This window comes from Diceros bicornis, chromosome 10, assembly GCF_020826845.1.
Source record: "Diceros bicornis minor isolate mBicDic1 chromosome 10, mDicBic1.mat.cur, whole genome shotgun sequence".
NCBI classification, from domain to species: domain Eukaryota; kingdom Metazoa; phylum Chordata; class Mammalia; order Perissodactyla; family Rhinocerotidae; genus Diceros; species Diceros bicornis.
The window spans coordinates 73,661,790-73,687,310 of NC_080749.1; the positions used below are offsets into that span (position 1 = coordinate 73,661,790).

Consider the following 25,521-nt stretch of genomic DNA (forward strand, 5'->3'; position numbering starts at 1 on the left):
GAAACTCCTCTACTTTAACGTGTCTGCATCATTATTGATTCCCTTTTCTAAAACATCTCATATGTGTGGTCAGGCAGAACACAGCACTTCTCAGATTCCTCTGATAAACTTGGATGGATCTTTTTCACTCTTATCTACTCACACTTTGTTTCTACAATCACCTCTATGTTGAAACTCCTCAAACTCAGTATCTATCCCCAACTTCTGTCCCAATCTTTAAATTCACATCTCTAAAAGCCTTCACTGACTTGGCCCAGAGACCCATTAACTCAACGTGTCTCTGAGCACCCTACTATGGAAGTCACCCAGGAACTCTCTAATACCTCTCTGTGTTAAGCCTTTGTCTAGTGCTTATTGCAACCAAGTCTTTCCTTCAGGTTATTTTGTTATTGTTCTTGCTCTTATTCACTGTCTGTCTCTACCAACATGAGAGCAGGGACATTGTCCATTGTACTCACCACTCAATTCTGAGTACTTAGAACAGTGCCTGGCACATAGTAGGAGGAATATAAATATTTGATTAATAAACAAACATTTGATTTAAATATTTGATATTTAAAAATAAATATTTGATTAACAGTTGAATAAATGAATAACCTTCTGTTAAAATGATTAATTTTTCCCTTTCTCCAAATGACACTGTCATTATTCTAGTCACTCAGGTGTGAAATATACTTTGTCTCATCTCTCTCATTCTCCTAGTCACTGTATCAGTTAGGATTGCATTCAAGAATCAGAAACAACAAAAACCAACCCCTCTCCACCCACCAAAAAAAACCACTAATTTTAACCAGTAAGTAATTTTTTTAAATGTTTACCTAAGTAGATACCTGAAAGTGAGTGGGCCTGGACTGGTATGGCGTCAGGGAACTAGGATCCTCCAACTTTTCTGCTAAGTCATCCTTGCGTATGGCTTTTGTCCTCACGTTATATTCCAAAATGGCTATTCCACCTCCAGGCACAGAGTCCGTGTCCCGGGCAGGAAAGAGTGGGAGAAATAGTAAATGGCAGCTGTGAATGTCCACTGAGTTAACCTCTTTTTGAAAGATCTTTGCTGGAAAACCACTCAACTTGTCCTGGACACCACCATCTGCAAGGGAGGCTAGGAAATGTCAGTTGTTAAATAGGAATACTAAACCTCCCCCTGCAAATTGGAGCCTGCTATAAGGGAGATAAAGGAAATGGGTATTGGGTAGGCAACTAGTCATTGTCTGGAGTTGTATCAATTCTATATCTGCAATCTCCCTCTCAACCATCCCTTTCTAATCTCACTTCAACAACCTTAATTCAAGTACCTCATATTTCCCACCTACATTACCACAATAGTCCCCTAACTGGTTCCAACAGCTTCTCTTTGCCAGCCTGAGGAATGCAAAACCTTATCTTACCATATTAGACTTGTCTACCGCAGCTCCTCTACACACACTTAACACTCCTGTCAAACCAGGTGTGATGGTTAATTTTATGTGTCAGCTTGACAGGGCTAAGGGATGCCCAGATAGCTGGTAAATCATTATTTCTGGGTGTGTCTGTGAGAGTGTTTCTGGAAGACATTAGCATTTGAATCAGTAGACTGAGTAAAGAAGATCACCCTCACCAAGCAGGTGGGCATCATCCAATCCACTGAGGGCCTGAGCAGAACAAAAAGACAGAGGAAGGGTGAATTTGCTCTCTCTGCTTGAGCTGGGACATCCGTCTTCTCCTGCCCTCAACATTGGCCCTCCTGGTTCTCAGCCCTTTGGACTTAGCCAGGGACTTGCACCTTCAAGACCCCCAGTTCTCAGGCCTTCAGATTCAGACAAGGACTTACACCATTAGCTCCTCTGGTTCTCAGGCCTTCTGGTTTGGACTGGAACTGCACCAACAACCTTTCTGGTCCTCCAGCTTGCAGATAGCAGACTGTAGGACTTCTCAGCCCCCATAAATATGTGAGCTAATCTTTCATAATAAATCTTTTTCCATATATCTATACATATCCTATTGGCTTTGTTTCTCTGGGGAACCTTGACTAATTCACCAGGCCACTTGTTATTCCCTGAATCACTGCCACACTCTTTCCCCTGACACTGCTAATGTCTATCCTTTAAGACCCTTCATAATTGTCACCTGTAATGGACTAAATTATGTCCCCCAAAAATTCATCTATTGAAGCCCTAACCCCCAATGTGACTGTATTTGAAGATAGGGCCTTTAAAGAGGTAATTAAGGTTTAAATGAGGTCATGATGTGTTGTCCTTAAAGAAGAGGAAAAGACATCAGGGTGTAGGTGCACAAAGAAAAGACCACATGAGGACACGGTGAGAAGGCTGTCATCTGCAAACCAAGGAAAGAGACCTCAAGAGAAACCAACCCTGCCAACACTTTGATCTTGGACTTCCAGCCTCCAGAACTGTGAGAAATAAGCTTCTGTTGTCTAGCCACTCAGTCTGTGGTGTTTTGTTATGGCAGTTCTAGCACACTAATACACCACCCCTGACGTGAAGTCTTTCCAAATGCACTCACCCCTCCATGGAACCCTTTAAAGCACTTTCTTCCGCTTTCTTTCCGCTTCTGCCTTTATGGTACTTTTTTTTTAGCTTTTTGCCTTGAAATAATTTTAGACTTACAGAAAAGTTGCAGAAATAGTACAGAGTTCTCATATATCCTTCACTCAGCTTTCTCTGCTGTTAACATCTTATATAACCAGGAAAGTAACATTGGTACAATACTATTAATTAAACTATAGACTTCACTCAGATTTCACCAGTTTTTCTCAAATGTCCTTTTCCTGATCCAGGGTGATACAGAATCCCACACGGCATTCAGTTGCCAAGCTTCCTTAGATTCCTCCAATCTATGACATGTTCTAATCTTTCCTTGTTTTTCATGACCTTTACACTTTTGAAAAGTACTGGATAGTTATTTTGAATGTGCCTCAGTTTGGATTTGTCTGATGTTTTCTCATGATTCAATTGAGGTTATGCATTTGTGACTAGGACACCATAGAGATGAAGTTGCACTCTTCCTCGTGCATCATATCCGGGGGCACGTGGTGCCAATATGTCTTATTTTGGGTGATGTTAACCTAGATATTTGGTTAAGGTGTTGTCTGCCAGGTTTCTTCACAGTACAGTTATTATTCTCCCCTTTATAATTAATAAGTATCCTGAGAAAGATAAAGATTATGCAAATATTCTATATATTATCTATATATATTTAACTATTTGTTGAATCCTAATATACATATAATTTCAGAGTTGCTGACCCACACCCTGTGAAAAACAAACTTAGTAACTATAGCACAGTATTTATGCACAGTTCATTTTGTCTAATCTTACAGTATACAGCCAAAATACTGTTTTCTCAAGTTATTTAGGTTAGTTTTTATCTTCCTCACCTCCTTCATTGTGGGTGTTATTCATTTGTAACACGGTTCAGTTCACTTGTTACTGTTTGCATTCCATTTGGGATTCCTCCCACATATGGCGAATTTTAATTAATTATTGGAGGGAACAATATGAGAAACATTACTAGGATTCTAAGAGTTAGAACTCTACAAAAAATTTACTCAGAGAAGTGTCACTTTCCCCTTAATCCTCACTACTCAATTCCCATTCTTCCTCCTTTCCACCTCTTTCCCTCTCACTCCCTATAGAAAGCCAATCTTATTAGTTTTTGCTTTATCCTTTCTCTATTTCATTTGTACAAATGAGCAGATACACATATGTTCTCATATCCCTCTTTGTACTTACATGAAGGATAGCATATTGTAGATACTCTTTTGCACTTTGCTTTTTGCACTTGATAGTATATACTGGAAATTACTCCACATCTGTTCATAGAGATCTTTCTTATTCTTTTTTACAGTTGCATAGTACAGATAGTCCCCAACTTTTGATGGTTCAACTTACTATTTTTCAACTCTACAATGGTGCAAAAGCGATATGCGTTCAGTACAAATCCTATTTTGAATTTTGATCTTTTCCTGGGCTAGCAATATGCAGTACCATACTCTCTCATGATGCTGGGAAGGGCAGCAAGCCACAGCTCCCAGTCAGCCATGCGATCACGAGGGTAAACTACCCCCACACTTACAACGATTCTGCACTCATACAACCATTCTGTCTTTCACTTTCAGTACAGTATTCAATAAATTACATGAGATACTCAATACTTTATTATAAAATAGGCCTTGTGTTAGATGATTTTGCCCAACTGTAGGCTAATGTAAGTGTCCTGAGCATGTTTAAGGTAGGCTAGGCTAAGCTATGATGTTCAGTAGTTTCGGTGTATTAAATGCATTTTTGACTTATAATATTTTCAACTTATGATGGGTTTATTTGGATGTAATTCCATCATAAGTCAAAGAAGATCTGTACTCCATAATGTAAATATACCATAGTTTATTCAACACCTTTCTGATATGTGGGCATGTGTGTTGTTCCCAACATTCTGCAATTATAAACAATGCTGCAATGAATAACCTTGCACATATGTATTTTCTTATGTTTGGAGGTATATCTTTAGAGTAGATTCCTAGAAGTAGGATTGTTGGTCAAAAGGTAAACACATATGTATTGACAAATTTCCCTTCAGAAGGATTGTACCAGTTCACATTCCCAGTAGCAATGTATGAGAATACTTGTTTCCCCAGTCTTGCCAACATCATATATTCTCATCTTTTTAAATTTTGCCAGTCTTCTGGGTTGAACATGGTATCTCCATGTTGTTTTGATTACCATTTCTCTAATTATGAATGAGTTCAAACTTTTTTTTCCATGCGAGGACCATTTTTTTGATATTTTTATTTTTTTAATTCATTTTTATTGAGATATAATTGATATATAACATTGTGTAAGTCTAAGGTGTACAATGTGTTGATTTGATACATTTATACGTTGCAATATGATAATCACGGTAGCGTTAGCTAACATCTGTATCACATCACATATTTATCATTTCATTTTTGTGGTGGGAACAATTACGATGTAGTCTCTTAGCAACTTTGAAGTTTATAATACAGTATCGTTGTCTAGAATCACTATTCTGTGCATTCAATCTCCAGGACTTATTTATTTACTGGTTTCAATTTTATACCCTTAAACAACATATTCTCAATTCTTCCACCCCCAGCCTCTGGTTACCACCATTCTACTCTCCGTTTTTACAAGTTAGGCTTTTTCACATTCCACATATAAGTGATATCATACAGTATTTGTCTTTCTCTGTCTAACTTATCTCATTTAACATAATGCCTTAGGAGAACCATTTTTGTATCTGGTTTTTTGTATGTGAATCGTGTGTTCATGACTCTTTCTGTTTTTTCTATAACATATTTGGTCCTTTGTCCCTCAATTCTCTCTATATTAGGAATATTAGCCCTTTATCTCTGATATATGTTGTAAACATTTTCTCCAGTTTGTCATTTTTCTTTGGCTTTTGTTTATGGTATGTTTCGCTGTGCCAAGAAATTTTTCTGTAGTCAGATTTACCACTCTTTTCTTTTATTGCTTCTAATTTTGAAGTTAGAAAGCCTTTCCCTACTTTGAAGTAAAAGAGGAATTCATCCATCTCGTCATTCTTCTAACACTGTGTTCTGTCTTATAGTCATTTGTGTTGGTCTCCACTGCCACCACCACTAACTTCTCCCTTCCTTGCTAAACTTAAGCTTCCTGAGGGAAACCTCCTCCTTATTTTACAATCCCTTGAGTAATTAGCCCATCCATTCTTTACATTAGGTCTTCAATAAAAAATTAAGAAAGTGAATTAAATTGAATTGAATTTACATGAAGACATTAGCTGTACTCTAATAAATACCATATTTCTAAAGTTAGGGGAGATTTAAACAAATCAGTTCTCAGTTTCTCCAAAATTAAGTAGATTAGTTTACAAAATAATGACATTGGAAGGAAATGTAAAGATAATCTTACTCAGTCCCCTTTATTTTGCAAATAGGAAAACTACCACTCATGTAAATAAAGTGACTTGCCTGATATCTTATGTCCAGAAGATAGAAGTATTAACTCATGGGTCTATGAAATTCAGTTAAATTCTTGGTCTACTAAACTTTCCATCCTACTATCCCAAACTCTCTCAGCTTTTCTTTCTAATTAAGTAAAGATGGTTTTCAAAACTATCTACACTCATTCATATAATCCAAACAGATTAGTTGATAAAGAATGAAAAATTTTTCTAAAAGGTTAACAAAGCAGCCAGCCTTCGAAATGTCTGGCTGTGGTTAAGTTACACTTTGAGTAAAGGAAACACCATGGATTCCAAAAACGATTTTCTTCCAAATACACTCTTACTAGAAAGTCAGTTACATCGTATGTGAAAGACAGGATTTCCTGTTAATAAATAAGGATCCAACTGCTCAAATACAGCTCAATGAATACATCCTGCAGAACTTTCAAACTCGTGGATAGCAGGCCAAACACAGCTAACAGACCTGTTTTCTTTGAAGTGCTATTTTCTAATACTGAGCAACATTATTTTTACAACGATTACTTATAAAAATATCCATTTTCACTGTTTCCTGAAAAATTAAAAGAACTGGCAGCTCTGAGCTCACATTTCCACATGATATTAGTTGGCCACAGTTGAGAAGTGCCTGGTTCTTTTGGACAGGTTATAAGCTCTTCAATTTATCACCATCTCTGCCACTTCCCAACCTAACCCACTTCGTTCATTTGTGTTCTGCCAAGGCCTCGTAGACATGTGAGTTTGTAACCACTGATGTGGAGTTTAGTGTGGATGCTAATAGGTAATAAAGTCAGTTTGGATTAACATTATTAAAACAGTAGGTACCACTTACTGATCATTTTGGGTGCTAGGAATTTTTAAGTACTTTATATACATTACATCATTTAAATCTTACATGGTGAGGGAGGTAGAATCCTCCCATTTTACAGAAGAGAAAACTGAGGCTCCAAGAAGATAGCTTGATTAAAAGTGCACTGCTACAAAGTGACAGTTTGAGCAGGGATTCAAAGTATTTAAAGACAGCAGATGGTGAAAACAGATGGAGTGATAGTATAGAGGAGATTCAAGAAGTTTTTGCATGGAAAGGGTCATAGAAAAACCAGCAGAAACTGTTCAGAAGAGTAAACTAGTATAGCAAAGAAAGAGAACAGAATAGGAAACTAAAGCTCTAAGAACACTCAGCAACAAGAGCAAAGCCCCAGCAGTAAAATATTCAGATACAGAGCAGGAAGGTGAGACTAGAGAGGACGCTGAGGAGGCAGCAAGATCCAAGACAGGGATGGTGGAGTGGTATGTCTTAAGAGGATGGGACCAGAGGCACTCTCAGCCCACACATTCATTGGATATAGAGCAAAGTGATCTCTGGGGTCCTTCACATTGTATTAATTATTCATGACCTGCTTAGTAAATCTTTTTCTAACTCCATCCACAGCAACTGTAGATTGTCTGAAGTACTTTAGAATGCAGGAAAATGTCCATTGGCCCCTTGGAGCTGCCCTATCTGCCTTAGCAAAATTGACTCAGTACCAGCTAGAGGAGATATTCACAACTCAGTGCTAAACCATAATCCTCAATCATTTCCTTGAACCCTTCCCTTCTGTTCCTGACCCTCTCAATTCCAGTTTGCAGTTTCCTTTCTCTTGTCATTCTTATTATTCCTTGTACTCATTGGCTGCTGCTAAATGTTTACAGATATAAAGAAAAGGGAAGTCAGGGAAGGAGAGAAGGAAAGAAAAGAGGGAAAAAAAGAAATAAAATTCCTGATTGGTAGCATTTGCCAATTCCCACGGCGTAAATATTCCAGCTAAGGCCAATCTCAAGCTATCTATGTGATGTCGATGAAAACCTCTTGGGAAGAGATGTGAAGTAAAACACCATTTTATAGAATTTCCAGCATACCATACACATGCAATAGATATATCTAGAGTTTAGGTAAAGTAAAATGTAGTGAAATAAATATGAAGAAATTAATTTGAAGTAATTTATTACTTTGTTTTTAATATAATATATTTAATTATAAGTTGATATAATTTAATATTTCATAATGGCTCTGTTTAACAACCAGCTAACAAAATACCTGAAAATTTAACAACTAGCTCTCATGAGCCAGTATGAGCCAGCTCGAGCACACATCACTGCTTGTATTTCAAACTTCTAGAGAACATGACACATTTAGGTGGGCTAGAGATCTTCTTTTTCTGTTTTTTATAATTAAATTTAATTTTTGACTCTGAGATCCTCTAAAGGAAAAACACCTTCTTCCTGTGTGTCTCCACTACTTTCAATTGTCTACTACAATACTCTAGTACTTCACTTCTGACACCAGACTTAGGGGTTTTCACACATCGAGCAATTCTGCAACACCGATTGGGTGTCCTATAATTTAACTCAATTTTGACACTTTCCACCTGGAGATAGTGTCGGATCCCACAAGCTAAGGGTTCAGTCCCAGAAGACTGCCCCCTCTCCCTTCAGATGACAATCTCAAGACTAGGTTGATACCTGTGCTTCTGACTGATTGGTTATAAATTGGAGATTCCTATGACCCCCTCCTTGGATTCAATTAATTTCCTAGAACAGCTCTCAAATCTCAGGAAAACAGTTTACTTATTAGAATACTGGTTTATTATAAAAGGATATAACTCAGGAGCAGCCCAATGGAAGACATGCAAAGGGCAAGGTATAGCAGAAGGGGTGCAGAGCTTCAGTGCATGCCACCCTCCCAGCACCTCCTCATATTCACCAACCCAGAAGCTCTTTGAATCCCATCCTTTAGGGTTTTTATGGAGGCTTCATTATGCAGGCATGATTGATTAAATCATTGGCTATTGGTGATTGATTCAACCTCCAGCTCCTCTCCCCTCTCCAGAGGTGGTTGAAAGGGACCGAAAGCTCCAAGCTTCTAATTACATGGTTGGTTCCCTTGGCAACTAGCTCTCATCCTTAGGGACTTTACAAAAGTCATTTGATTAACATAAAGTCAGGTGTGGCTGAAAGGGGCTTGTTATGAATCACAAGATGCTTTCACCTTTATGGCTTTGGAGCTATTTCAGGAGGAGGACAAAAGACTAAATATTATAACAAAGGTGTTCTCATTGCTCTTATTGCTAGGCAATTCAAAGCGTTTTAGGAGTTCTGTGCCAGAAACGGAGATAAAGATCAAGTATATATTTCTTATTATAAATCACAACATCACAGACCCCCATCCTGTCAGACTGCCATAAGAAAGAAGAAATTTAATCTCAGTCTTTTCTGTGTACCATCTCTCCCATAAGTTGTGCCACTCATTTCTAAAGTCTCTCCAAGTATCAAGAGGAGACACTAGGTTCACAGTTGTCAGTGCAAACAGATGCCACTGAGAAGTCCATTGTCCCAGCCCACATGATGCGCGGATCCAGCATCTCTCTGCTCCTCTGAGCCATGTTTGACAGCTAAGGGCCAGATGTTTTTCAGTGACTTACTCAAGGTCACACCACAACTCAGGAACAGTCTAGGCAATGACCCAGGGGTTCTATCCCTAAATCTACAATGCACAGAGGGGCTCTTCATGATCTGATCCCTGCCCACCTACCACTTTCTATGTGTTCTCCAGCTCCAGCCTGCTATCCTTTTTCTCCTCCAGCACACCCATCTTCATGTTTCTGAGCTTTTGCCTACATTGTTCCCACCACTTGAAAGCCTTTCCCTCATTAACTCCCTTCCATTCCAAAGAAGAGCTTGTAAATTTCAACTTATCATTCAAGACTTTAGTGGGGAGCCTGCTCCTTTGGACTTCAATGCATTCTTGTCTTTTAGTTCTTAAATTTTCTAACATTGTCTGTGTTCGAATTTGTCTCACCTATTGAACTGTGGGGTTCTTGAGAGGCAGATTCAGTGTTCTGCTCATCGTTAGCACAATGCCTATCATGCAGTAAATAGTAAATAATTGTTTATATTAAAATGACCTTAAAAGCAGGTGAGTCTCATTTAGTAACTTTTAAAAATGATCATTCATTGTACAAATAACCTATTGACTACAGATTAAACCAATGATCTAATCAAGAAAGATGCTGGCTGGAGTTGCAGCAGGTCACATGTATCACTGAAATAAAACCCAAAGAAGCACCCCGGAGCAGATCATCTGGGAAGTAACAGCCACACAGCAAGTGAGTGAGACAGTCTCTGTAGCCTCCTTTCCAGCAGCTGTCACCGTGAATTCACCTTTCCTTGAGTTTTAATCGAGCTTCTCTTCACTATTTACCTCATCAACAAAAACATACAAGCAGCAGCTACAAACAGAAGGTTTTCTACTTTCATCACTAAGGAAACCACATTTTGATAATTCTCAAGACAGTTACAAGGAAAAACAAACCCAAGCAAGAACATTTGACTAAATCAAGTCAAAAGAGAGTAATTGTGGAATGAGATGGACAAAAAAGACAAAGGTCAATGGAAGAACATTCTCTGTAGGTGCAGACTATTTAAATGTACAGTAATTTGCATGACTGCCAGTATGATAATTGCTTCTTCCTGAAGACTTGAGTTAATACAAATGAAATTAACATGATCTATTTCCATTCTAGGATCATTGCCGAGTTAGTACAAAAATAGTGACAAACTTTCATAGTGTATAAATCGAGAGAGGAAAAGCATTTCTAATTTTTAACACCAGCAAAGTCAAAAGGCCACAAGAAAAAAATTCAGCAGCAAGCTCCTTATTGCCTAGATTCACAAAAAAAAATTGCATGTGGAAAAGAACCTTTCTTCTTTCCCGCCCCGTGCAAAAGCTTATTTGTATTCTTCCCTTTAAGCACCCCTTTGCCTATTGTTATGGTTGAATTGTGATCCCCAAAAATTCATATATTGAAGTCCTAACCTCTAGTACTTCAGAATGTGACCTTATTTGGAGATAGGGTCTTTACACAGGTAATCAGGTTAAAAAGGGTCATTAGGGTGGACCCTTATCCAATATGATTTGTCCTTATGAAAAGGGGACATTTGGAGACAGACACACACTGAGAGAGTGCAGTGCGAAGATGCAGGAGGAAGATGATCATCTACAAGCCAAGGACAGAGGCCTGGAACAGATGCTTCCATCATAGCCCTCAGAAGGAACCAACCTTCCTGATACCTTGATTTTACAGTTGTAGCCTCCAGAACTATAAGACAACAATTCTGTTGTTTAAGCCATTCAGTTTGTAGTACTTTGCTATGGCAGCCCCAGGAAACTAATATACTCCTCCTAGAATATACTCCTCCTAGACATTTTTCTCTGGATATCCTTCATCTCTGTTCTTCCAACACTTCCCAAGATCAGAAAAAAAAATCACTTCACATACGTATAAGTCTTATAGTTTCATTTGCCTTCTTTTAACATCAGTGTGTAATCTTACCTCACAAAGTTAGCTGTAATGTGGGAAAAACCTCTACAGTTTTCAAACCCATAATAATCAAGTTCTATAATTACCAAAAAGGAAGAGTACAGAAGAAAACCAATGCTGAGAACTCTCGTAAAGCAAGTACAAAGGCGGAAGACAAAATCCACTGTGCACTCTCATTAACTAAAGCTCTCACAGTCCCTTTGTCATATTGAGCAGCTGTTCCATGATCTCTTCACTTGCAGTAATGAACTGAGCTTTTGATAAAAGAAAATATTTGATCTCCTTTTAGCCAAAAAATCTCCCTTCCTAAGTCCATTTAATATTCTAAAAGGGCTTCCTTTCCTTTGGAGAAATATGTTTGACATTCTAAAGGCATTTGTATTTTAAAACCTACAAAAAGATTTTTGGAGAGTACCTGGTGAAGTACTGACTTGCCTCTGTGGTTCAAAAGTGCAATTATTAGAGACATTTCACTCGGAATAACATTTCTACCTTTTAACCTTTATCTAAATAATGTTCATTTCTCTTTCACTGTGATAGAGTTCAAGCCCTTGCAATACACTGTGAAAGTTGTAGGAGGTATACAATTGTACTTCTTTTTCTTTGTTCCTGGATTTTAAACATCTGTCTATACCCCAGAATATAATAAAACTCCATGTTTTCTGCAGATACAAGTTTCCCAGGAAGAAATCAGTAAGGATAGATTGCAATTCTCTCAGAGAATGAGAACGTATCAGGCAAATATATCTCTTTCATTGTGTTTTTCTTCTGAAACACAAGAAATAGAGTTCCTAATTTTGGAAAGCTGATTCCTGTGAAAGCATTTCTAAACTGTGAGAAAATTATCTCAGCAATGAGGAATGAAACTCTCTTTCCAAAAATATTTACATGATTTGCAAAGAGAGGGCTAAAACACATCTTAACAGGCAGCTTATATTTGTTGTAGGTGGAAAGGGCTACAGAAAAGTGATTGAGCATGACAAGACTTAGCTTTTAAAAACTGACTTCATTTGGCAAGTAATACAAAGAATTGTGCTTACTTGATTCATGGCACTTTTCCCATATGGGAAGCAGTAAAACCCAAATAAAGTAAAAAGAGTACAGTTGACAAAGATGTAAAAAATCACGGGTGGAATGACCTTGACTGCTATATCAGTCAGGGTTCTTGGTTGGTAAGCAACAGAAACTGACTCTGCCCACCTTCAACAGAAAGGGAACTTACAGGAAGAACATGGGAGTGTCAAAGAATAAACCAGCCTGAGAGGACAGGACCCAGAACATCTCCAGGATATAGCAAGAACTAATGAGCAGTTTCGCCTGGGCACTACCACTGGGATGAATCCGCTCCAACTGCTTTTCCCTCTAGATTAAATCTGGGGAGATTCTGATTAGCCAGGCTTGGTTACCCATCCAGAAGAGTCAAGACTCCTTTGAGCAAAGTTGCTCACAATCTGGGAGAGGTAATTTCTCCAAAGGAAATGGGGAGGTGTTTAAGAAAAGAAGGAAAAATGGATGCTAGGGTTCCATAAGTAAGTAAATAAACAAACAAACAAATAAACATGTTCTACAAGTAAGCGTCTATAAAAGCAAAATACATACTTTACCTATTTTAGAAAGAAAAGGTGTTTAAAACTCACTTTTCACCTAATAATGACTTTATATGAAAGCCCTAGTGAACTTTCAAAAATGTTTATTAAATCTGCAATTCACCTAAATAATTTTAAGCCTTTGACACACTAAAAACCAATCACTTGCAGGTTCTTCTATGTTTATAAGTTAGCATACATACATTAAATAGCTCTTGAATGCATTTTTGAAGGTTGGTTATATAAAGAAACAAATATTTGTGTACTTTAAGAATAATACTTCAAATATGCAGACATCCCTCATAAAAACGTGTTCTCAATCCTGCATATTTTTATCTAAACTTTTGCAAATAGTACCTGATCAGAAAGCCTACATCTAATTTTATGATTTTGAACTTTGAAATTAGGCAGCAGGAATCATAAAAATTAATTTATTTTACGGCTTACATTCTGAGATTGACTCAGGAACTACTATTCAAGCCATCAAATAAAGATCTTGAAATTAACTACTAAAACATCTAACATTTCTGAGCACACACAAAAAGTATGGAAATGTAATATTGATCTTAAATTTTCAAAAACATACTAAATGAACAATTCAATTGAACAGACATTTGACATCAGTCCTCTACCAAATTCTGTGACTGTGAAGATGGCATAGACCCTCACCTCAAACCACTCAAAACTGAGAAGCCTATTAATAAATAATTACAATGTTGTGTGGATAAGCAATAAAAGAATTATGTGCAAGATGCCGGAACAATATAAAGAAGGGAAGACTTCAGAAGAGATAGTGTTTGATCTGGAATTTGAAGGATGAGAAGGCGATCAGAGTGGAAAAAACTTCCTAACCAAGAAGATAAAAATAAAAGTCTTAAAATGTTAAGCAACGTGGAGAGATGTAGGAAAAGCAATAAATTTACTATTTCTAGAGCATAACTGTGACATGACCACAGAACCCGTAGCTGGAAGTCAGGGGCCATATCATAAAAGCTTATCATGTTATAATAAAGAATCTGAACTTAATCTTATAGATCAGAATTTCCTAAACTATCTACTCTAAGAACAAAGACCTCCTAGTCAAATAAGCTTGAGAACGCTTCATGCTAAAAACCTGTGCCGGGGCCATTCCAGGTGGCTGACGGTCATCTATTTCACCACTCTCTCCATAAAGTTTCAGTACAGTTTGAGGAACTGACTCCTTCTCCATAGGCGGGCCCTAATTAGTCTAAGCAATTATAATATCCTGTCTCTCTCACCCAAGATTGGTTAAGGAACTCTGGCCTAAGCCAATCAGCATATGGCATTCCCCTGGAGGTTACTGGTCTGGAGTTGGACCTAAACAATTGCATCAGACTGAAAAGGAATACGACATATTGTTCCTTGATTGGGGAATAGCACTCTCTTTCTCTCTCTCCCACTCTCTCTTTTTCTCTCTCTCTCTCCCAGAGGACTTAAGTGAGAATAAATGCAGCCTTAACGCTGCAGGCAATGGGCAATGATCCTATGACTACAAGCAGAAACAACCTTAGGATCATCAAGGTGGATGGCAGAACAAAAGGTAGAAAGAACCAGTTCTTGATTATATCATTGAATTGCTGGATCATCCAGTGCTGAAGACAGAAGTAAGACCTGGTTCATGATGTCAAGGGGCTTATTACCTTCGGGGAAGAAGACACATATACTGTAATTTCAATACACTTTAAAAGTACTATAGTAGAGGGGCTGGCCCCGTGGCATAGTGGTGGCATAGTGGTTAAGCGAGTGCGCTCCGCTGCTGGGGACCGGGGCTAGGATCCCGGGCGCGCACCGATGCACCGCTTGTCAGGCTACGCTGTGGCGGCAGCCCATATAAAGTGGAGGAAGATGGGCACGGATGTTAGTCCAGGGCCAGTCTTCCTCAGCAAAAAGAGGAAGATTGGCATGGATGTTAGTTCAGGGCTGATCTTCCTCATGGGAAAAAAAAAAATTACTATAGTAGAGATTAGTACAGGCATGAAGCAATAAAGAAGAGATTGGTTCTGCTATGTAAGGCCGGAGAAAGTTCTCATGCTCTTCACGTGAGTCTCCAGCAATACGCAGAAGCCCATAGTCAGTCTACATATCCATTTCATTTTAATACATTGATATACTCAGTGTTTTATATTATACCCAAAAAAGCCATAAAATTTACAAAAAGTAAAATCATATTCAAAATGAAGGTGCTGACAAGTGTTGACAAGTAGCACATGAATTAAAAATGAATTAAACATAGTTTATGATTCTCATTATACATAGTAGGATTGAAAAGGGGTTTATTTCTTTTAGATTTCAATAGTTAAATAAAAATAATGACTCCTAGAATAAAACAAATGATTTTGAACTACCTATGTATATATTTTTCTGCTTTTTAAACAACATACTGTTATTGTAAAGTCATAAATGACTTTATCCACTATTTTCTCAGTTTTGCATTCATATTATATTTTAAATATATCATTCTATTCAGTGGGATTTCACTATTGGCATGAGTTTAATGCCACTTCTCAAATACAATTAGCCAATCCATGACACAATTTGTTTGAAAAGGTAGCCAAAATTTTAACTTCTCATAAATACAATGTCTTACAATTACTGTTCAACAGACTATATTTTTAATGTTGAAGTATCTTCCCGCCTGCTTCACTTGTGCCATAAATGCCATTGGGTTTGGGTTTTGCTTTGCTTAAAAGAGATGTATAAAAATTATCATTGATGATACAGTTAATTTCCTGAAAACACCACACCCAACAAGCTTTGTTTCTCTACCTAATAACTTGCTAAATGCGCTCTCACCTAGAAACATTCTGACGAGTTTCTCACCACATCATAAAACAAAGTGTTAAATTATCCTCATGGCTTGTCAAGACCAAGGAATTGGAAAGAGACAGCTTGAAAAAGGAAACCACATCAAAACCACTTTCAAAAAACACTTTTCAAATTTAATTTTAATTGGACTTTTTTAAACCTAAGTGGATGGAGATGGAAACATTCTTGCTCATTTTATCTTAGCAAAATAGAGATAAATGCAAAAATGTCATGTGCATTCTTTATTTAAAATGAAGAATCTTCTCTATAGAGTCAAGGCTTTAGGCATAAAGTTCTTCATCTAATAGCAATATTTTGACTATCTTTATGCTGGAATCTTCATTTTGACAATCTTGCAGCTGTGAAAGTTTTCGGCTTCCCGAGCTAAACTCAAGAGGCTCTGAGTCTGCGCCAGCTGTCTTTCAATTTCACAACAACTCTCTTGATATTTTGTCAGTTTAAAGCTTTTGCAAAGTTTGCAAGGCCTGAATTCATTAGATAAGGGAAATGGGTCATCTAAATCTTAGCCAACCTCAACTGCCATAGAGATTCACTATTGTAAATTTCCTTCAAGACTGAATTAGAAAATAGACCCCATGGGTCTTTGTCAGTTTTGGTATTTGATGATACCATTGTAACAGCAGCTGCTGAAGCTGTGTGTGCCTCGATAAAAATTTCTGGTTCAAATTCTCTTTCCTTTAGACTTTCTATATAAAATTGGATGCTGACAGCTGCAATAATAAGGGCAAAAAGGTTGTTTAAAGTTCAGTTTGCTAGGCACGTGGTAGGCAACAAATTCATCACAAAGGCACTTTTTAAAAATTATGGTAGCTATTAAAAGAAGAAAAATCCATCTTGTTTTTAAAGAATTCTGCAGCATCCTAAAAGAGCTAAAAAACAGATTGTCAGGGATAGTTTAGGAAGTTGGAACACAAAGCTTCAACCAACAAAAGGGTTTGATGATTCCTCTGAGAGTGAAGAACAGCCTTATTATCACAGGCAATCATATGTTATCCATATTTTGATACAGTATGCATCTTGGATCTGCAGACACCCAGCCCTTGCCACATCTCATTATTAGATAGAAATATTTAAGTGCATGTCCATATTTTAAACTGAAGGGGAAAAAGCTAAATGGTACGTGGAATAGGAAAAAGTATTGCTAATATTCTGTAACACTGTAAATGAATGAGTGCTTCATTTCATGAAGACTAAAATCTATCAAAATTTTACATTCTGGAAGTAATTCCTAAGACAGTGGGGAAAAAAAGAAAGTATCAAGGCAGGAGACTTTATAGAGAGGTGGAAATGGCCTTCAATAGAATTTCAGATGATGTGAACCAACTTACATTTATTGCCAACTACTTTCCTTTTTTTCTTTTTTTTTGAGGAAGATCGGCCCTGAGCTAACATCTGCCAATCCTCCTCTTTTCTTTGCTGAGAAAGACTGGCCCTGGGCTAACATCCATGTCCACCTCCCTCTACTTTATATGGGACACTATCACAGCATGGCTTGCCAAGTGGTGCGTCGGTGCGCGCCCGGGATCCGAACTGGTGAACCCCGGGCCACCACAGCGGAGCGCACACACTTAACCGCTTGCACCACCCGGCCGGCTCCACTGACTGCTTTTCTATAACTCAGTTGTTCTAGCACAGTATGACCCAAAGCATGGTCTTCAGAATTCGAAAGATTCACATTCAGATATGGCTTGGCCACTTATTATTTGATCTTAGACATGTGCTTCATACTTTCTGAGCCTCAGTTGTCTTGTTTGGATAATAACTTGTGGTGCCACTGAGAGGGTTAAATGAGATATAATGCATGTCAAGTACCTGGCATATAGTACACGAACAATAAATTCTAACTATTGTTTTTAATGGATGCCATGGTACAAAGAATATAAGTGTATTGTGCTCACTGAATTTGAAATGCAGAGTAACTATTAAGCCTATTCTTGGGAAATTTGTGGAAGTTTGAGTGCCTACTGAAGCTCTATTTGTATAGATTGCTCTTTGCCCTCTTGGGAGGAAGAAGGAAAACATAGTTTAAGGCACTTGACAAGCCAACTAGACACCTACTAGAGAGGTCACAGCTCTATTACCATGCCGTCCCATAGAACTTTATGTGATGATGGAAATGTTCTACATCTGCACTGTCAAATATGGTAACCACTATCTACACATGGCTATTGAACATGTGAAATGTGGCTAGTGCAACTAATTGAAGCTTTAATTTAATTTAATTTTAATTAATTCAAATTTAGATAGCCATATGTGGCTAATGCTACCATATTGGATAGCACAGCTCTGTACGATTGACACTTTCATTAGACCTCCTTAGGGAGCATAAGAGAAAAATAGTTCTGAGTGAATACAAGTTTAACATAGATATCAAAAAGACCTGCTCCCTTAACACAATCTCTGGATCTTTAGAATAATTTTATTTACTAAAATGTGATGCATCAAAACTTCTAAGGGAATCACTAGGACCTTTGCTAGGTGGTATTGAGCTACCATGATACCAAATAGTGAGCTACCCAGATACCAAAGTATGGTAGAGCACATTATCAGCTGCTTGATAAGATGAAAAACACCAGGACCCTATAAGAACTGCCACTGTCATGAGCTCCCCAAGGAGGTATCCGTGATGGAAGCCAATGACAATAGGAGCCACTACCAACAGAATCGGTGCTCGAGAACCAACAGGGAGTAATTGTTAGGGTTGGCTTATAAGGACATGACTTTTTGGAAATCCTCATCATCTCTACTTTCAGTTGGATGCTACTCTTGCAGAAGAATAAACTTTATTTCCCCTTTGCCATGTAACCTAACATGTTCACAGTTTCTGGAGATGAGGACATTTTTGAGGGGCCATTATTCTGTCTACCATACACACATATACTCCAAATAGAGTAGCCATGATGATGCTTTGGGTCCTCAGGTAGCAACGTCAACTTGGACCCTATGTCCAACAATTAGCCATATGTTTGGGTACTCCTCTTTCCAAAGTATATGATTAGCCAAGTAAATGGTCACAGGCCCCTTTGGGTAAGGACTGGAGAAATCATTACTCTTTATACATGCCATCAGTGTTGGAGGATTCTTCGTCATAGGAATTTGGCCTTCCCTTTAGTCAATGAGTTCTAGATCTGAGAATTGGTTCAGGTCTGTGAACTGAACAAGGGATTATGACATTTTGTTTGTGTGGCTGCTTTAGCTTCCTGATCATGAATACTTGATTTCTTTGGTTGTATAGATTGTGAAATATCATTCTCGGCTGCCCATCTATTTTGCCCCTGGGAATGCCATGCTCTATCTCCATAGCTCTCTGTGGGTCAGATATGCCTAGCTTCCACTCTGGCCTTTGGTCATTACAGTAATTGCATCTGCCTTGCTTCTGACAGTTAAGTATATCACCTCACCTCTATTATTTCAAGATTCTTTTATCCTCTTTGCTATCAGTGATCCTAGTTCTGTGACAGCATCTTCTTCTGCCAGTCCTGGCCTATAGAGAGTCATTGAGCTCAACAATGTTGGCGCCACTCTCATCAGTGCAATCCATATCACTATGGTTAACAGTTTTTTCTTCCAGCATATTAAAGATGTCACTCCATTGTATTCTGGCATGCATAGTTTCTAGACAAGAAGTATGGCTTATTATACTTGTTCTTCTCTATGTAATGTATCTTTTTCCTGAATGTATGTATGTTTGGTTTTTATCATGCTGGCTTTCTTTGGTTTGATGTCTAATTAAATCTTTGGTTTAGTGTCTGTCATTAATTTTGGAAAAGTATCAGCCATCCTTTCTTCAAATGCTTTTTTTTTGTTTCATGCCCGCCCTCCCCATTCTGGTATTCCAATTACACATATATTTGACCATTTGACATTGTCCCATAGTTCTTGCTCTGTCCTGAGATAGTTTTTTTTTCCATTCTCTTTATCTTTGTGTTTCAGTTTTTGTAATTTCTATTGAGCTATCATCATGATCACTGATTCTTTCCTCAACTGTGTCAAGTCAATTGATGAACCAAGCAAAGGCATTCATCATCTCTATTACTGTGTTTTTCACTTCTACCATTTGCATTTGATTTTCCTTATAATTTCCATCTCTCTGCTAGAATTGCCCACCTTATCATGCATGCTGTTCATCTTTTATACTTGAGTCCATCTTTTATACTTGAGTCCTTAACATAGTAACCATAATTATTTTAATTTCCTGTTTAATCTTTCCAACATCTGTGTCATATCTCAGTAAGGTTGTGTTGGTTGCTTTGTCTCTTGACAGTTGATTGATTTTTATTACTTCTTTGTGCCCCTTGTAATTTTTTGTTGAAAGATGGAGAAGGAATTTTTATGCTAGGAAATGGGCATGCCTTTCTTTCTGCTAGGCCTTTATTATGAGAGATTGAATAAATTTAGCTAGAAGTTGAGCTGGGTTTTGGATTGTTGTTACTATGGTTACCCTTAGTACATCACAGGCATAGAATTCCTCTAGTATTACCCTATGTTTAGAGTGGAGGCTGGTTTAGGGTAGAAACTGGTTTATCTCAATTTCTGCTCCACTATCAGCTTTAGGACTTCCCTTTGTGCTATGCCTCAGAGAGGCTCTCTCTCCATGCTCTTTCCCCTCTGCCATCAGTAAAATGCTATTACTTGGTGCTCAGTTTTTGTTAGCTGGTGTCTGTCCCAGGTGAGCAAGTGCTTAATTCCTATCTCTCCTTGAAGATGCCTGTCTATCCTGATTTGGGGTTAGTTTCTTGCCTTGTATCCTCAGCTCCCCCATGGGTTCAAGAAAAGTCATGAATTTAAAGATTGCCTATTGTGTTGTTGTTGTTGTTATAATGATAGAAGTATGCTCTTTCCAGCCTCCTATAGCCCACAAAGAAGCCAAAATGCACTTAGCACTTTGGTAAAGAGAGTGTTCTCTAGTCCTTCTCACAGAACACAGTCAGCTGGTGGGTGTTCTGGTCTTCTTTAGTATATCCATTCTCATATGCCCAAATTCTCTGAGCATTTTGATTGCTTTCTCCATTATTTGTCATGTAAGTTCTAGTATTTTTACTTCTTATAGTATGGGCTATCATTTTTTCCAATCTCCCAAAATCCAACCCAGAAGGCTCTTATCGCTCCCTCTTGAGGTCTTGCCAGAATGTTAAATCTTGTGTCATGATAAAGTGATCTCATATCAATAATATCTCCTATATTCATCTTTATTTTCTTTCATACTTGAATCAGCACCCTTAGAATCTAGTCCCATATACACTCTTCCAGTTTCTACTAGTATATATTGACTAGCTCCTGCAACTTTCTTAGAACTCTTCTTTGCTTAGCAGACTCAGCACTTCCCCAGTCATTTTATGTTGTATTTTGACCCTTGCTATTGGTCAGGAGAGACAGGAAGAAAGGTAAGTGTAGATGCTGGAGGGTGGGAGGGGGAGAAGAGGGAAGAGCATATGCAGATTCCTTTTTGTAAGGGAAAAGGAGAGTCTCTCTACATTGTCTATAAGCAAGTGCCTCTCTACATTGTCTAAAGCAAGACTTTAAAAAGAAGGTAAAAGCCCAGGGTTCAGAGGAATATGAAGATTGGAGATTTTCATGTGTTTCAACTAAGATGTCCCTATCCCAAATCCCACTCCTTCCCAAATAAGGTGCTGGATTCTGTAAAGCAGACCTGCCAGGGTTGAGAACTTAACCTTCTTTGGTGCTCTGACACTCCTACAATTAAGTCCTGGATTTGATCCTCAACCTTTTCTACACACTGGCAGAAAATTAAAGTTTATGCTTCTAAGGAGGCCCTCTGGCTTTCGCCCTTCACTTTATAATGGCAATTCATCACCCTTAGCTTTCACTGTTCTTCTTTAATGCATCAGTCCACCCTAGCAACAGATATCCAGTTCAATAGTCCTTAAATCACTATTTCACCTGAACCTCTCAAATGCTTGACCTGTCATACCTGCCAGTGTATTTCCTTTCACCAGTACTCTATCACTGTTTATCACCAGTGAAAAAAACTTTTTTTTTGCTGAGGAAGATTTGCCCTGAGCTAACATCTGTGCCAATCTCCCTCTATTTTGTATGTGGGTTGCTGCCACAGCATGGCCACCGACAAGTGGTGTAGGTCCATGCCTGGGAGCCAAACCTGGGCTTCGAAAGTGAAGCACGCTGAACTTAACCACTAGGCCATGGGGCACGCCCTCACCAGTGAAAATTTTAACAATTACAGCGCAAACTCATGCCTGGCTCTATCAGCATTCCATGTACCAACAGTTATGGTAAACCAACTCTAAAGTCCCATCTTAGAATCTGTTTCGTGGACCCTTCCACTTCTCATATCAACTGGAATAGTGTTTTTCCTTGGAAAATAGTCTCTGAGACACTGATATTTGCATACAGAAGGTATATTGCTGATGCTCTTGGGAACAACTGTGGATGGTGAGAGAAGCAGGATCGGGCAGAGGAAGAGGTTGAACAGTGATGAATTTACAGCAGGGGCCTTAGACAACATCTCAGAGACCTCTGGAACAAAGATGGTCCTTCAGAATTATCTCAATTAAGGCAAGAGGGTTGAGCATTTGTACCCCACATCATTAGATACAGATCATTAGATACAAATTGCTACCATTGTACGAATGAAACCAAGATAAATAAGCTTCCTGCACCTGAAGACAATTCCTAGAAAGGGACTCAGTTGTGAGCCCATCAGCAGCAAACTCTCAGCAGCTGCAGGCATGAGTGCCTTGATCCTGAAGAGAGATCTGAGCAACACACCACAGAACCCACCTCAAAGGGGTTCCTACTGGTGAAATTTGCAACATTGGAGATAGGACCTTTCCCCAACATCTCATGCGAGCTAAAGGGCTCTAAAGCTCACATAATTTGTAAGCCTGATCAGCAAGATTCATGACACTCTGTTTCTTTCCCATTTTTGATATCCCAAGCTTAAGTATGATGATGCTTCTGGGAATTTTCTATGACTGTCTCAACCTTATCTCAACCATAAAATGAAGAAAGGAAGGCCATTATATACAGCTGGAGTTTTGAAGACAGAACCGCAAACTTCCAATACCCTGGTCAGGACGGTGGTAGCAGTAGACAGTCAAGAGAAGTCACAAAAGAAGATGAGCCTGTGATCTGAGTCAGGGTCACCAGGGGCCACTTCTTCCAACAACAATGGTGGAGGCTCTGGGTTTTATTTTTATCAAACAACTAGGACTTCTTTACAGTGCACAATACTAAAACTCTGCTCTCTTAAGCATGTTCTTTCTTTGTGCATGATACTTCAAGAGGCTTGGATAAAAATATCCTAGGAAATCCAACCATTATTACAGTTTACTCATTTTGGTACAACAGAATATAAAAAATAAAACTAGTAGAGATAGTGACTTGTATGTAATATAGTTCTATATTTAAGCTTCTCCTAAATACAGTAGCTAATAATTAGGACCAAGACTATAACAAATCATCTGAAATTTAATGTGAAAAATGTAAATATTGCTGTTATTCACACTGACAACATAAAACAAGTAAAAAGTTGTTACTTATTTTCACAAGTGAACAAAATCTGAATGCAATATTATTTTACTCCTTATTACTATATTGAGAGCAGAATTTGCTGAAGGTTGGACATTATCGGGTTATTCCAAATTGCTTCATTGATAAAAATATGTAATTTATTGAATACTTACTATGTGCCAGAAATAATGGTAAATGTTTTACACACACCAACTCTTTAATTCTTATAAGAATACTATGTGGTCATTGTTATAATTTTAGCTAAGATTTAGAGACTTCGAGTAATTTGTCCAAGTTTACACTGTTGGTAAGTAACAGATCAAGGATTCTAGGATGATCTGTCCTCAAAATTCATGCCCCTAAATACTATGCCAGAGGGCCTCTGGGGAGTAAAAGGAACTATATGATTCTAAGCTCAAAATTTTCTCTGAAACGATTAGGTTTATGTAATCTAAAATCTTTCTATCCTGAAGATATAGTATTACTTTTACCAAAGCCTTAGCCGTGACTTCTTCCTGCGCATGCATGTCCCTGGGATGGATTCCAAGATGTACTAAAGTATCACCTCGATACAGGATGAGTTCCATTTTTTAAAAAACAAAATGTATTTAATAGTGCTAGGAAAAGAGGCTGGCCAGTTGAGGGGCCCAAAAAAAGGCCCAGCGTCAGCTCCTTAAACCCACAATTGACGGCGGAGAAGGACCACACAGACACCCAGCCCCGGCGGTTACCTTTATCTCCGTCTAAGCATCTCAGGAAGAAGTGGCCAAACCAAGTCTCGCTGAAAACAACAATGCCTTTCTCATGACAGAATAAGGTGGAAGAGTCTGGAATATTTGGCTCTATTTCTCAAGAGGGCTACCAATTTTAGTCAAATACTACAAGAGTAAAAATAAGCACAAGAGGAAACAAGTGTACGCTGCAAAACTTCCAGAATAATAAACCAACTGGAAAAGTCAAGTAAAAGTGATCTTTGTTCAAATTCAGTCTAACCTTGGAATGAGACAGTTCTCTCTCTCCCATGGCTGAGGGCATACACATGGAGCCAACGATTTTAATTAGGTTGGTGTGGCGCACAGGATGACTTCCATATCTGATCAATCTGCTGATACCTGCTGCAGCCCAGTTCTTACCAGAAAAGTAAAGCAGCAGAAATGATAGATTTCCTGAACAGATTAAACAACTCTTCTGCCCCTATAAACGTTCTTCTGGGAAATTAAGAAAAGCAGTTACTTGTACGTGGGGACAATATTTCTGTCCTCTCAGTGTCAGAGGCTTTTAGACTTGAAATCAGTATCTCTCCTCTAACTTGAGGCTACTTCAGCCCACCCTCGTCGGATTTTTTTTTTTTTTTAATCAATGAAATTCTACAGTCAAGAGCCACTGTTTCCTGATAGAAAAAGGGAGATGGAGGGGAAAGGGTGATTGGGGTCCTTGCAGACAGACAGTCAACCTCCTGGCTGAAAAGTGAGAAATCTATTCATTTCTTTTCCCTTCACCAGTCATTTCTCCTTTCAAATAATCAAGTGAATAAACATTTCATTCAGTTCCAGTTTAACTCAAATTTTTTATGTATTAAAAAAGATGGATCTAGATTTTGAAGTCCCCCTCACTGGTTTTGAAAAAGCAAAGCAGACAGGATATCCCCAGGAAATTCAGCAGTCACCTCTACTTTTTATAGCTGAGGAGGTGCTGATAGAATCAGTCTGGTATTATCCAGATCAGAACCACAGGGCTAAGTAAACTACGAGATTTAATTAAAAGCATATTGTATCACTGGGATTTTTTCCACATCACGGTGATAAGCTTATGGAATGCAGAGAATTTGGTAAGGTTTTTACTCGATTTTACATCATAGTCTCATGAACTATTTTGAAAGATTTGGTCCGGACAACAATGATAAAAAGGAAGACAATCCATTTGTAATTTAACAAGAGTAGAAGAAATAATTATCACTGAATTGCTCCCCAAAACAAAGCACATATAACTACAACTCATAATCTTAATTATCACATGTATAGTACTGCAAGAACATAATTGACATCTTAACATCTGAGAGACTAAATAGAATCGCTAGAATCGGAGGACCTAAACCCACCCTCATACACACTCCCCGCAGAATGACGTTCAAGCCTGAACAAGTGTAACATCATGCAATATTCACCTACCCATACTATTTGAGGGCAGCAGATATAGCACGAAAGAGATTAACCAAAGCCTTTATACCTAATTATAAGGTTAGTATAAGAATTTTGCCACTTAGATCTACTTAACTT

At 38.2% G+C, this 25,521-nt stretch overlaps 1 long non-coding RNA gene across 1 annotated transcript in view; it reads right to left on the bottom strand.

The window, feature by feature from the left end:
• The window catches only part of LOC131410928 (uncharacterized), a 110,642-nt gene that overhangs the window by 69,016 nt on the left and 16,105 nt on the right, over positions 1-25,521 (bottom strand). The window lies entirely within an intron of this gene.